This window comes from Petaurus breviceps, unplaced genomic scaffold (assembly GCF_028583685.1).
Source record: "Petaurus breviceps papuanus isolate PSGF00001 unplaced genomic scaffold, PetGlider_PUasm1.0 176, whole genome shotgun sequence".
Classification (NCBI taxonomy): Eukaryota; Metazoa; Chordata; class Mammalia; order Diprotodontia; family Petauridae; genus Petaurus; species Petaurus breviceps.
In genome coordinates, this window is record NW_027185771.1 from 35,004,786 (window position 1) to 35,015,214 (window position 10,429).

Here is a 10,429-nt window from a genome sequence, read left to right on the forward strand (position 1 = left end):
CACACACACACACACACACACACACACACACACACCCTTTAGCAAGTCACTAAAATTTATATTCCGGCTCTCAGTTTCCTGCTCTATAGCTTGTGCATACATAGTTGTTTGTATTAGATTGTAAGCTCCTAAAGGGCAGGGATTGTCTTTTGCCATTCTTTGTGTTCTCAGAGTTTAGCATAGCGCTTGGCACAGGTGTTTAATAAATGTTTATTGACTAACTGCTACTGCTCATGCCTTTCATCTAAAAATGATCTTCTGCTTACACTGTATATATCTCATACGTATAACTTTCTGCATGCTGTGTCCCTCTTAGATTATGAGGACAAGGATGGTGGTTTTAATCTCTATGAGTCCCCAACCTTTTCCCCAGTGCCTGGCACAGAGAATGTGCTTAATCAGTTAGCCTGTTGGCTAACTAGCAAGTTTCTTCCTCTTTGTGTGTATACCAACCTATCTTCCACCACCTCCATTCACATACTCACACTCTCTTTCTAAACCTTTGCTTACCATATTGGTTCTGCAAAAACAGAAAGTCATGGGAAACAGGGACCAGTCGTTTTCACAAACGTATCATGAATTTGATCGAGTGGTTGTTTTCTCTTTGGGACACGATTTATCCGTCACATTCATTTCGAGATGTGATTTATTGGTCAATTTCTTCCCAAGATGTGATTTATTGGCCAATTCTTCTTCAAGATTTGATTAAAACCCATTACATAAGTCTTTTCGGATCTATTTCTAAATATCATCTATATTTCTAAAGCTGGATGTTTAGAGTCTTTATTCATAAACGGTCCTGATCGATGATGACTTTCTTTTAGCTCCAGGTAGTCCTCTTTAATGCAATCAGAATCCACTCAAACAGACCACAAAGTGGGATTACATAACAATTTACCCACATGCCAGTGTAGGATGAGGATGGAGGATTCATAAGCCCCTTGGAGAGGCAGTATGGTACAATGTAAAGCAAATTAGATTAAGAGACAGAAAACTTAGGTTCAAATCACTAATTGCATGAACCTGGGCAAATCATTTCTCCCCCTTGGAGCCTCAGTTTCCTTCTCTATAAACTGGGTATCATAATGAATGTATTTTTTATTTCACAGGGATGTTGTGAGAAAAGTACCATGTCAGTTGTCAAGCCCCAGAATTGTCGAGAAGACCTGGGTTCAAATCCTGCCTCAGACACTTACTAGCTGTGTAACCTTGGACAAGTCACTTAAACCTCTGTCTGCTTTAGTTTTCTTATTTATGAAATGGAAATAATAATAGCACCTAACTCCCAGGACTGTTGTGAGGATAAAATGAAATAATATTTGTAAAGCACTTCATAAAACTTAAATAATGACACAAATTCTAGTTATTATTATTGTTATTATTATTATAAGTAAAAGGGTTTTGTCTTTCACAAATCCAGTATTCTAATACACATCCTTCCCATAGCCACTTCTACCTACTAGGTTTTGACCAAAAAAAAAAAAGGCAAATGGAAAATAGTGGGGCTTACAGGAAGGGGTCTCACCTAATAATAATATTATTATTTGACATTTATGTAGGACTTCCTGTGTGTCAGGTGTTATGCTAAGTGCTTCACATATATTGTCTCGTTTGGTCCTCACAAGAAAACTGGGAGTTAAATATTATTAATAGCCTCATTTTATAAATGAGGAAACTGAGGCAAACAGGTTAAGAGACTTTCCCAGAGTCACATAGCTGTTAAGTGTCTGAGGTCAGATTCACACTGAGATCTTTCTGATTCTAGGCCCAGTGTTCTACTCACTGGATCATGTAGCTGCCTCCAAGCTAGGGACCTTGTTGAAGACCATAGATCTGGAGCTAAAGGGGCCCTAAAGGCCATTTAGTTCAAAGGCCCTGATTTCTAATGGTCCTCCTGGCTCAAAATCATGATGAATTTTATAGACTTCTGCACTTTCAGAAAAGATGGCCTGAAGTAGATTCTAGTCTGAATTCCTCCCTGGGCATAGCCAATAAAGACCAGTTTAGGTCCAAGAACCATTGCCTTGCATACAATAGGTATTTAATAAAGCCTTATTGCATTGGATTGGACTTCAGTGGCTATGGTCAGTTGGAGGAGCCTCTCATATGGACTCAATGGTCCGCTTCCTCACTTTTTGCTTGTCCTAATCTGGCACCTTTTGTTTTGTGATCTTTGAAAATCCAGCTATAAGTCCTGTCCACTTAGTGGGAAGCACTGAAGAAATTTGCTGTCTTAGAGCAAGTTATTTGCAATGACCAAAAGCATCTTGGCTCTTCTCCATCTACTATGGTCATTCACACTTTTTTTGGTCTCAGGAAACCTTTACACTTAAAAATTATTGAGGATCCCAAAGAGTTTTTGCCTATGTGGGTTCTATCTATCAATATTTACAGTATTAGAAATGAAAATATCTAAATATATTATTAAAGTTGTTTTGATCTCATGAACTCCTTGAAAGGGCCACTGAAAGAGCCCCAGACTTTGAGAACTGCTGGTCTACATCACAGCCCCAAAGCCCCTGGATTCCCAGAGTTCAACTGGGGACATGTCAAGGTCCAACCAATGTGATCTTTTCCTTTTTGAAAATGCCTTCCTGGGCCACATGCATTGAGATGAATCATAACAGGTTTATTTCTTCCCATTTCAGTGTCATAATAAAGCAGATCACTACCAAAGGCTTCCTCCAGTACCTTTCTTCTGGCATGGAGAAAACCCTGTGTTCTCAAAGGCCAGCCAGCAGAGCACAGTTATTGGCAGATGCTAGCAAGCTGAAAAACCCCGAGACACAACCCAGGGATGGACCGTGCTGTGTGCCTGTCATCTGAGGACCAGGCTGCCGCAAGTGTCTAGCAAGTAATAAGAGGTTGGGACCCAGATCTTTTGACTCTAAATCCAATGCTGGGTTCACACTACCCTCTACTTCCTTCCCATGGGGCTATTGACTGATGTCTGTGGGCTTCAGAGTACCTGTTATCTCTTGCCCTTTGGAATGTTCATGAGTCACTGTTTATGGCTCCTCATCTGCTCCTCAGACCTTCAACAGCTGGACTCTGAATGGGATGACCACAGCAGCCCACAGAGGTGGGAGCTATGTGACTACAGTGACCACAGCCAGCAGTCTCATGAAATCAAGTTTTAAAAGGTGGCAAAATCAGTCCTAGATTCAGGCTTGAGGAACTGGTATAGTATAATAGGACCAAATAAACCCCTCAGATAAATAAATAAACCCTTGGGTTTTATTGTTTCTTACTACTTGTATGTTTCTCTGGACCTTCATTTTCTCATCTGTAAAATGGCAAGATTGAAAAAAAATTAATTTCATTTTAAAAATAAAATAGAATGAAAGGGTCAGACTAGGTCATCTCCAAGACCCCTTCTGACTCCAAACCTATGATTCTATAATCTGGATTTCCCTCCCAGTTCTGTTGATCACTATCTGTAAAACTAACCTCGTGATAGTCTCTTTCTCTCCCTACGATTCAGTGCCTCTTTCTGCAAAATGAGACAGCTGGATTAAATGGTATCTGAAGTCCATCCTAGACCTGAACCCTATGACAGGGTAAAATCTCCACCTGGCACTTGCCTTGTCCATTAGGTTGAGGCATCAGCACCCTTTAAGGAATTCAGGGGAGAAGGTTTTCTTTCCCTTCTGGGTACAGTAGGCAATAAACTCTGTTCCACCATTCTGCTGCTGACTGTTGAGGGTTTCCAACATAGCCACACACCTTGCCTCCCACCCTAAATCAACAGCCATTTCTAGCTGTAGCACAATAGTGGCAGTACTGTGCTGGGGGCCGGTTGCTCCCCTCTGTCCCTATCCATTTTTGCACAGGCTCCCAAGTCATGCTCATTCTGACTGATGCATTCTGATGCCCTCCCAGCAGCTAATCAAAGTAGGGGTGCTGATCCCACTGGATCCTGCCTGGGATGGCAGGCTGCTAGTGCATGAACTGAGAGTAAGGAGAGCTGGGTATGAATCCAGGCTCTGACTCTCACTAGCTGGGTAACCTTGGAGCACACCTCTTGTCCCCTCTAGGCTCAGCTTCTGCAGGACTTCCGAGGTCGTCCCTTCCTAGCAGACATTCTATATTACTGGATCATATCCCTCCACCCCTACCATAAAACCAGAGGTCATTTGAGAACTCTGCCAGGCCCACCCCTGTTGCTGTACCGAGATGGAACTCCCCATGGCAGGACTCAAGCATTTTTCCCTCCCCTAACCTAATTAAATCTCTATGACCCACGTTCAAATCCTGACTACACATACTGGCTGTGTGCCTCTGGTCAAATCCTTTCTTTTTTAGTACCCTAAGCAACTCTCTTAGATAATAAATTGCCAAGTCAGGGTCAACCTATATTGGTAGAGCTACTCTGTATGTATCCATTCTTTTTTGTATAGTGTTTCCCTGTTGGAGGAACATTATCTGAGAACAGAGACCTCGTTTTTCTCTTTCTTTGTATCCCTAGAACTTAGCTTAGTGCCTGGCATATAGCAAGTAGTGAAAAAATTCTTGTTGACTAAAGAGGAAATTTCCTTGATGGGAGCTCCCTTCATCAATGAAATCACAGGTCCTGTCAAAAAAAAAAAAAACCCTAAACAAACCTAATTAAGTACTTAAGGTCAAAGACAAATATGAATAGTAGTTATTATTGTTGTTATTAATATATATTTTAATAATAATAATTTTATTTCTATTTATTCTATGGGCAGCCAGGTGATGCAGTAGATAAAATACCAGCCCTACAGTCAGGAAGACTCATCATCATGAGTTCAAACCTGGCATCAGACACGTCCTAGCTGAGTGACCCTGGGTAAGTCACTTAACCCTGCTTGCCTCAGTTTCCTCATCTGTAAAATGAGCTGGAGAAGGAAATGGCCAACCACTCCAGTATCTTTCCCAAGAAAACCCCAAATGGGATCATAAAGAATCAGATATGACTGAACATATATATCGTTAGCACATATATAACAATATATTAATAATAATAAAACATGTATTCTTAATAATATTACGCTCACTGAATTTTTAGCCTGGTCTCTGGCCCCCAGGAGGTCCCTGTGGTTTGCTCTGCTTTCAATGTACTGGAGAGAGTGAGACAGACAGACAGAGACACACAGAGAGAAAGAGACCTAGACAGAGACAGAGAGAAGAATGAAGAGAGACAGACAGACAGACAGACACACACACACACACAGATAGAGACAGAGATGGAGACAGAGAGACACACAGAGAGACAGAGAGAGAGGAGAGACAGAGACAGAGAGAGAGGGGAGAGAGAGGAGAGACAGAGAGAGAAACAGAGAGAGACAGAAAGACAGAGACAGAGGGACAGAGACAGAGAGATAGAGAGAAAGAGAGAAAGAGGTGGCTCCTCAGGCCTTCTGATCTCCTGCTAGATAGGTCCTGAGGACACTCCAAGTTCTTGCCCCACCCCTGGTTCTTCTGGACCCCTGAACCATTTTTATTACAGTGGCACGGGCATTTTTTTTTTAAACTCAGGCAGACAGTTTGGAGTCAGCTTTTGCCCAGAAAGCACCTTTGTTAAAAAGATGCCTCAGCATATTGTCTCTGGAATACAATCTGCTGCTTTGCCAAGGGTTAGCAGGCTCGTGGCACTGGAGTGAGCCCAATCTGAGAAGCTGGCATTGTTTCTGCTCCCAGCTCCCAGCTCCCAGCCAGGTGTCGGGAAGGAAGCCCTGGTCTGGAAGGCAGGACTCCTGGAGGTCTTTGAGCCAAGGCTGGATGACCACTTGCTGGGGATTTTGTCAAGGGGATTTTTTTTTCCAGGCATGGCTTGGACCAGATGGCCACTGAAATCCCTCTCAACTTTAAAATTCTGTGATCCTGTGAATCTGGTCTCGGCTCTGCCATTAACCCACTCTGTGAACTTTGGTGAGTCACTTCCCTCCCTTTGGGTTTCAGGTGTCCCATCTTTACGAAGAAAGGATTATTTAATCTCTAAGAACCTGGCCAGGCTTTATATAATAAACCTTTATTATATTATATACACACATGGAATAAATCAAATAATATATAACATAATAAATTATCAATAGATCTTTATTAGATGATGAGTTCCTCCATTAGATTGTGAATTCACTGGAGGAAGGGACAGTTTTTGCTATGTTTTTGTATCCTCAGTTCTTAGTACAATGCCCAGCACACAGTAGGTGCCTAATGAATGCTTATTGACTGATTGAGTTACTGACCTGGGTCAGGATCCAATTCTGATTTCTGGGTAAGTCACTTACCTCCTTAGTCCTCCAGGCAAAATATCCAATTAGCATTGGTAGAGGGATTTACTCAGTAGAGAATTCCCTTTACCAATGAAATCACAGACCCCCCAAATAAAATGAAGTAAAGTTGATGACGCATACTCCTCCACATAGTAGGGTAAGTACTATTATTATCCCCAGCTTCAGAAGAGAAAATGAAGCCTTAGAGAAGTAATATTATTTGTCAGCATCACATAAACAGTAAGTGATAGGAGTTTCTAAATCTGGGTCTCTGAACTCAGAGAGGAGTGGTGGGACCCTGCGAACTGGTAAAGTAAAGAAGACCTGGCTCAGATACATACTAGCTGAGTGACCCTGGGCAAGTCAATTAACCTCTCTTGTCCTTAGCTTCCTCATCTATGTAAAGCACATGAACTCTGAAGCCTGAGGATCTGGGTTCGAGTCTTGCCTCTAAAACTTACTACTTGTCTAGCCTGAGTTAAATCATGGAATCCCCTGACCTTCGGTTTCTTTACCTGCAAAATAAAGGAGTTGACTAAATGGCTTCTGGGGTCCCTCCTAGCTCTGTATCTATGATACCATGAATGTTAATACTGGTACTCTGTCTAAGACACCATCTTGTCTTTCATGAGTTGTTTTGTTTCTTGTTTCTTAGACTGTGAATGAGCTCCCTATGGTCAAGGTTTCTTCCTATTTTAGGTCTTCTACTTGTTTTAGACAAAACAGACACTTCAAAACTATCTGTTGATGGACCAATTTATAGCTGATATTAGGGGGTATACTTATGTAGACCATAGTAAGACCCCCAACTTCCCTGGAGACCCTCAGGTGAGGAGGAATCTTAGGTAGCTGAATATTTTGGACAGCTGAGTGTTTACTATATTAACCATTTTGGATAGAAATTTTTCCAAAATATGCTTCATACTTTCCTGCCTTATTAAATAGGATAAATTAAACATATTTTCTTGATGACTCAGAGTCATCATTATGGGCATCAATATTGTGTCTAGCTGTAACTAGGTGACAGAGCATAGAGAGAGCTTTGGGTTTGGAATCAGGAAGATCTGAGTTCAAATCCAGTCTCAGACACTAGCTGTATCATCCTAAGCAAGTCCCTTAACTTCTGTCTGCCTCAATTTCTTCACCTGTAAAATGGAGATAATAGTAGCATCTTCCTTGCAGCCTTGTTGTGAAGCTCAAAGGTGATAATTTTGGGGTGGTTAGATGGCTCAGTGAATAGAGCACTGACCCTGGAGTCAGGAAGATCTGAGTTCAAATTTGACCTCAAACACTTAACACAAAAACTAGCTGTGTGATCTCGGGCAAGTCACTTAACCCCAGGTACCCTACCTTCCCCCTCCAAAAAAGGGAAAAAAAAAGACAATATTTGTAAAGTATTTAACACTATGCTCGGCGCATAGTAGGTGCTTTTAAAATATCCAATTCCTTCTTTCTTTTAGCATAATATTGCTTCTAGAAATGACCATGTTCAGAGAAGTTATTTGCTTTGACAACAAATGGCTTTTTTTTTCTTAGTGTCTATGTCTGTTTTTATAGTTTTCATAATTTCCTCCCTCATGGTTAAGTTGTTGGCTGCTATTTCTAGCTATTGTCAGTGTGCACCTGCCTAATTAGCTGGCCCAAATCTGTTGAAAGTTGGAGGACAATATAACGAAACTTGTCAGAATTATGTGTAAAGTAAAAACAAGGAGGCTCTGAGTGAGGGTCTCTCCTATGATTAAAGTGTAGGGGCAGTACCTGGACTGTGCGAGATGTCCTCTGGACACCAAGAGGGCTTTCTGGCTTCCTCTGAGTCCCAAGGGTTGTTCTGGATCAATGAGGTCACCAACAAGCCGGGTTCAAGATATGTGAGTTTTAGGGGATGGTAACTTGTTCATCAGTGACACTGCCTACAGGGGAGAAACGTCTTAAGGTCTGTGGCTTCATCTAACATCTAAGACGGATGTGGAAATACCAGGAGGAATACCTTCCTGTCTGTGGGAGGGCTAAGAAATTTGATATGAAAACAGATGAAGGTTTTAACCACTCAGTGGGCATCATTTGGGTAAAGCTCAGGTACTAGACTAGATGAACTCTAGCTACCTATAGGGGGCTGGACTTGGCAATTGGAGAGTCTAGGTTTGAGTCTTGACTAGGTTCTCAAGCTGTGTGACCATGGACAGGTCCCTTAAAATCTGTGAGCCCTAGCTTCTTTATCTGTATAATGCAGACAGTAAGTTCCTAAGGTACCTAATTCATAGGGTTGTTTGAGGCTCTAATAAGCTAATATATGAAGTATTTTTCAAACTTTAAGTAGGTACAAAAATGTTAGTTATTACTACCCATCCTTTGAAGTGCAATTCAAAAATCTCATCTCCTTCACATGACTTCTCTGATCCATAGTTGTTTACGCTGTCTCCCCAACTTTCTCCCCAGCCCCACAAAGCACTTAAAAAAAACCACCTTCTTCCTACAGTTATCAGGTATCATTATTAATTATAATTATTGTTACTTTGTTTTTTTGCATCCAAACTTTTTTTTTTATTAATTTTTGGAATAAAACAAGCATTTCCATAACATAGTATAATAAAAAGATGATTATACATAAAACTGCAAATCTATTATGTACAACTTGCTATTCCTTTTAAATATATAATAAAGTCATCATAATTAGCTTTGATGAATCAACCCCTTATTAGATTGCAAACTCCATGAGGGCAAGGACCAGGTCCCATTTGAATTTATCTTCCCCAGCACTGAGCTTGGGGCTCAATGTTATTGTTACACAGTAAACACTTAAAAAACCTACCATTTGCTCAGTGACAGGATGAATGGATGAATAAACAAATGAATGTATGAATGAATAAATGGTTTGGGGGGGAGTTGTTGGGTCATTAAAAATAGCCCCATGTCATGGACCTGCACAAGTGGTCAAGTGATTTTGTAGAACTGAATATTTAACTCCACTGTTCATTTTCAGAAATAGCACAGATAAGGGGCAGAGGATGGGGGGGGGGCCTGGGAATTGGTCTCACCCTATGACAATGATTTAGTACAATAGCTAACAGAGTCCCCCCTCCCTACCTCCCATCCTGGTGGGTTTGCTAATGTCTTCCCTCCAGCTGGTCTGTCCTGCGCCTGTCTCTCAGCCACAAGCATATCTCTCTCCCTCTTTGTTTTCCCTACAGTCCTCATACATACACAATCCCTCTTTCAGCTGATCCTCCTTTTGACAGATTTCAGCCAGCGAGATGGGAATTTTTTTTTTAATTTTCAATTCAATTGCATAAATAAGACAGTCAGCGGATGAGGGAGTGCCAGATATATTGATGCTGGGCTGCTGGGGAAGTTACCGAAGAATTCTCAGCCAAGGTAATTTCCTGAAGTTTCAGTTTCTGTAGGAAAAAAAATGGACAATGGCAAATATCAGAATTTGAGGGTGGGGGGAAGAGGGAGGGAGGGAGGTCTGTCGCCTCTCCATGAAGGGAGGAGGCTAGCAGGAAACAGAGCCTCATGGGGTGAGGGGTGGGATGGGGAGCTAGGACTTGAAGCTACAATTCTGGGTGAGGTTGGAGAGGATCCTGGGAAGTTGGGCAAACAGTATCAGTTCCAAAAGGCCTGGTTTACACAGGTCAGGCAGGACTTGTCTGGGCATTCAGCCCCATATGCTCACATGGGCAGGCCTTACTCCCACAGTGTAAGGCAGTAGAAACCATGTTAGCACTGAAGTCAGGAGAGACACCTGGGTTGGGTCTGGCTGGACTCGGCTCTGGATTAGCTGTGGGCAAATCACCTAGACTTTCCAGGCCTCAGTTTTGGCATCACAGGACTTTAGAATTAGAAATAACCTTAGAAACCATTTGATCCAATGACCTCATTTGAGAAAGCAGAGGTCCAGAAACAGGAGAAGATGGACTGAAGGCCGTATACCAAGGTCTTCTGACACCCAGTCCAATGCTTCTTCCTTTATCCTATCACAAATCACCAAAATTTGGAAGGGGATCTTCCATATCATCCAGTCCCCTTCCCCAAATGAGGAAGCAGGTTCAGAAAAGTCAAGTGATTTTCCTAAGGTCACACAGCAAGTTAAACACAGTCTTGGGTAGGGAGAGAGAAAAAAGGAAAGAGAGAGACATATGTGAGAGAAAGAAAGAAAGAAAGAAAGAAAGAAAGAAAGAAAGAAAGAAAGA

At 41.7% G+C, this 10,429-nt stretch overlaps 1 protein-coding gene across 2 annotated transcripts in view; it reads right to left on the reverse strand.

The window, feature by feature from the left end:
• The window catches only part of MAF (MAF bZIP transcription factor), a 499,195-nt gene that overhangs the window by 432,977 nt on the left and 55,789 nt on the right, over positions 1-10,429 (reverse strand). Inside the window, exon 3 of one of the 2 annotated variants that reach the window (XM_069085873.1) lies at positions 8,519-9,634. The exons of the other annotated variant lie outside the window; for it this stretch is intronic. The gene's annotated coding sequence lies outside the window, so the exon portion shown is untranslated. Of the gene's footprint in view, positions 1-8,518; positions 9,635-10,429 lie in introns of those variants that run through there. 2 annotated transcript variants of the gene reach the window in all.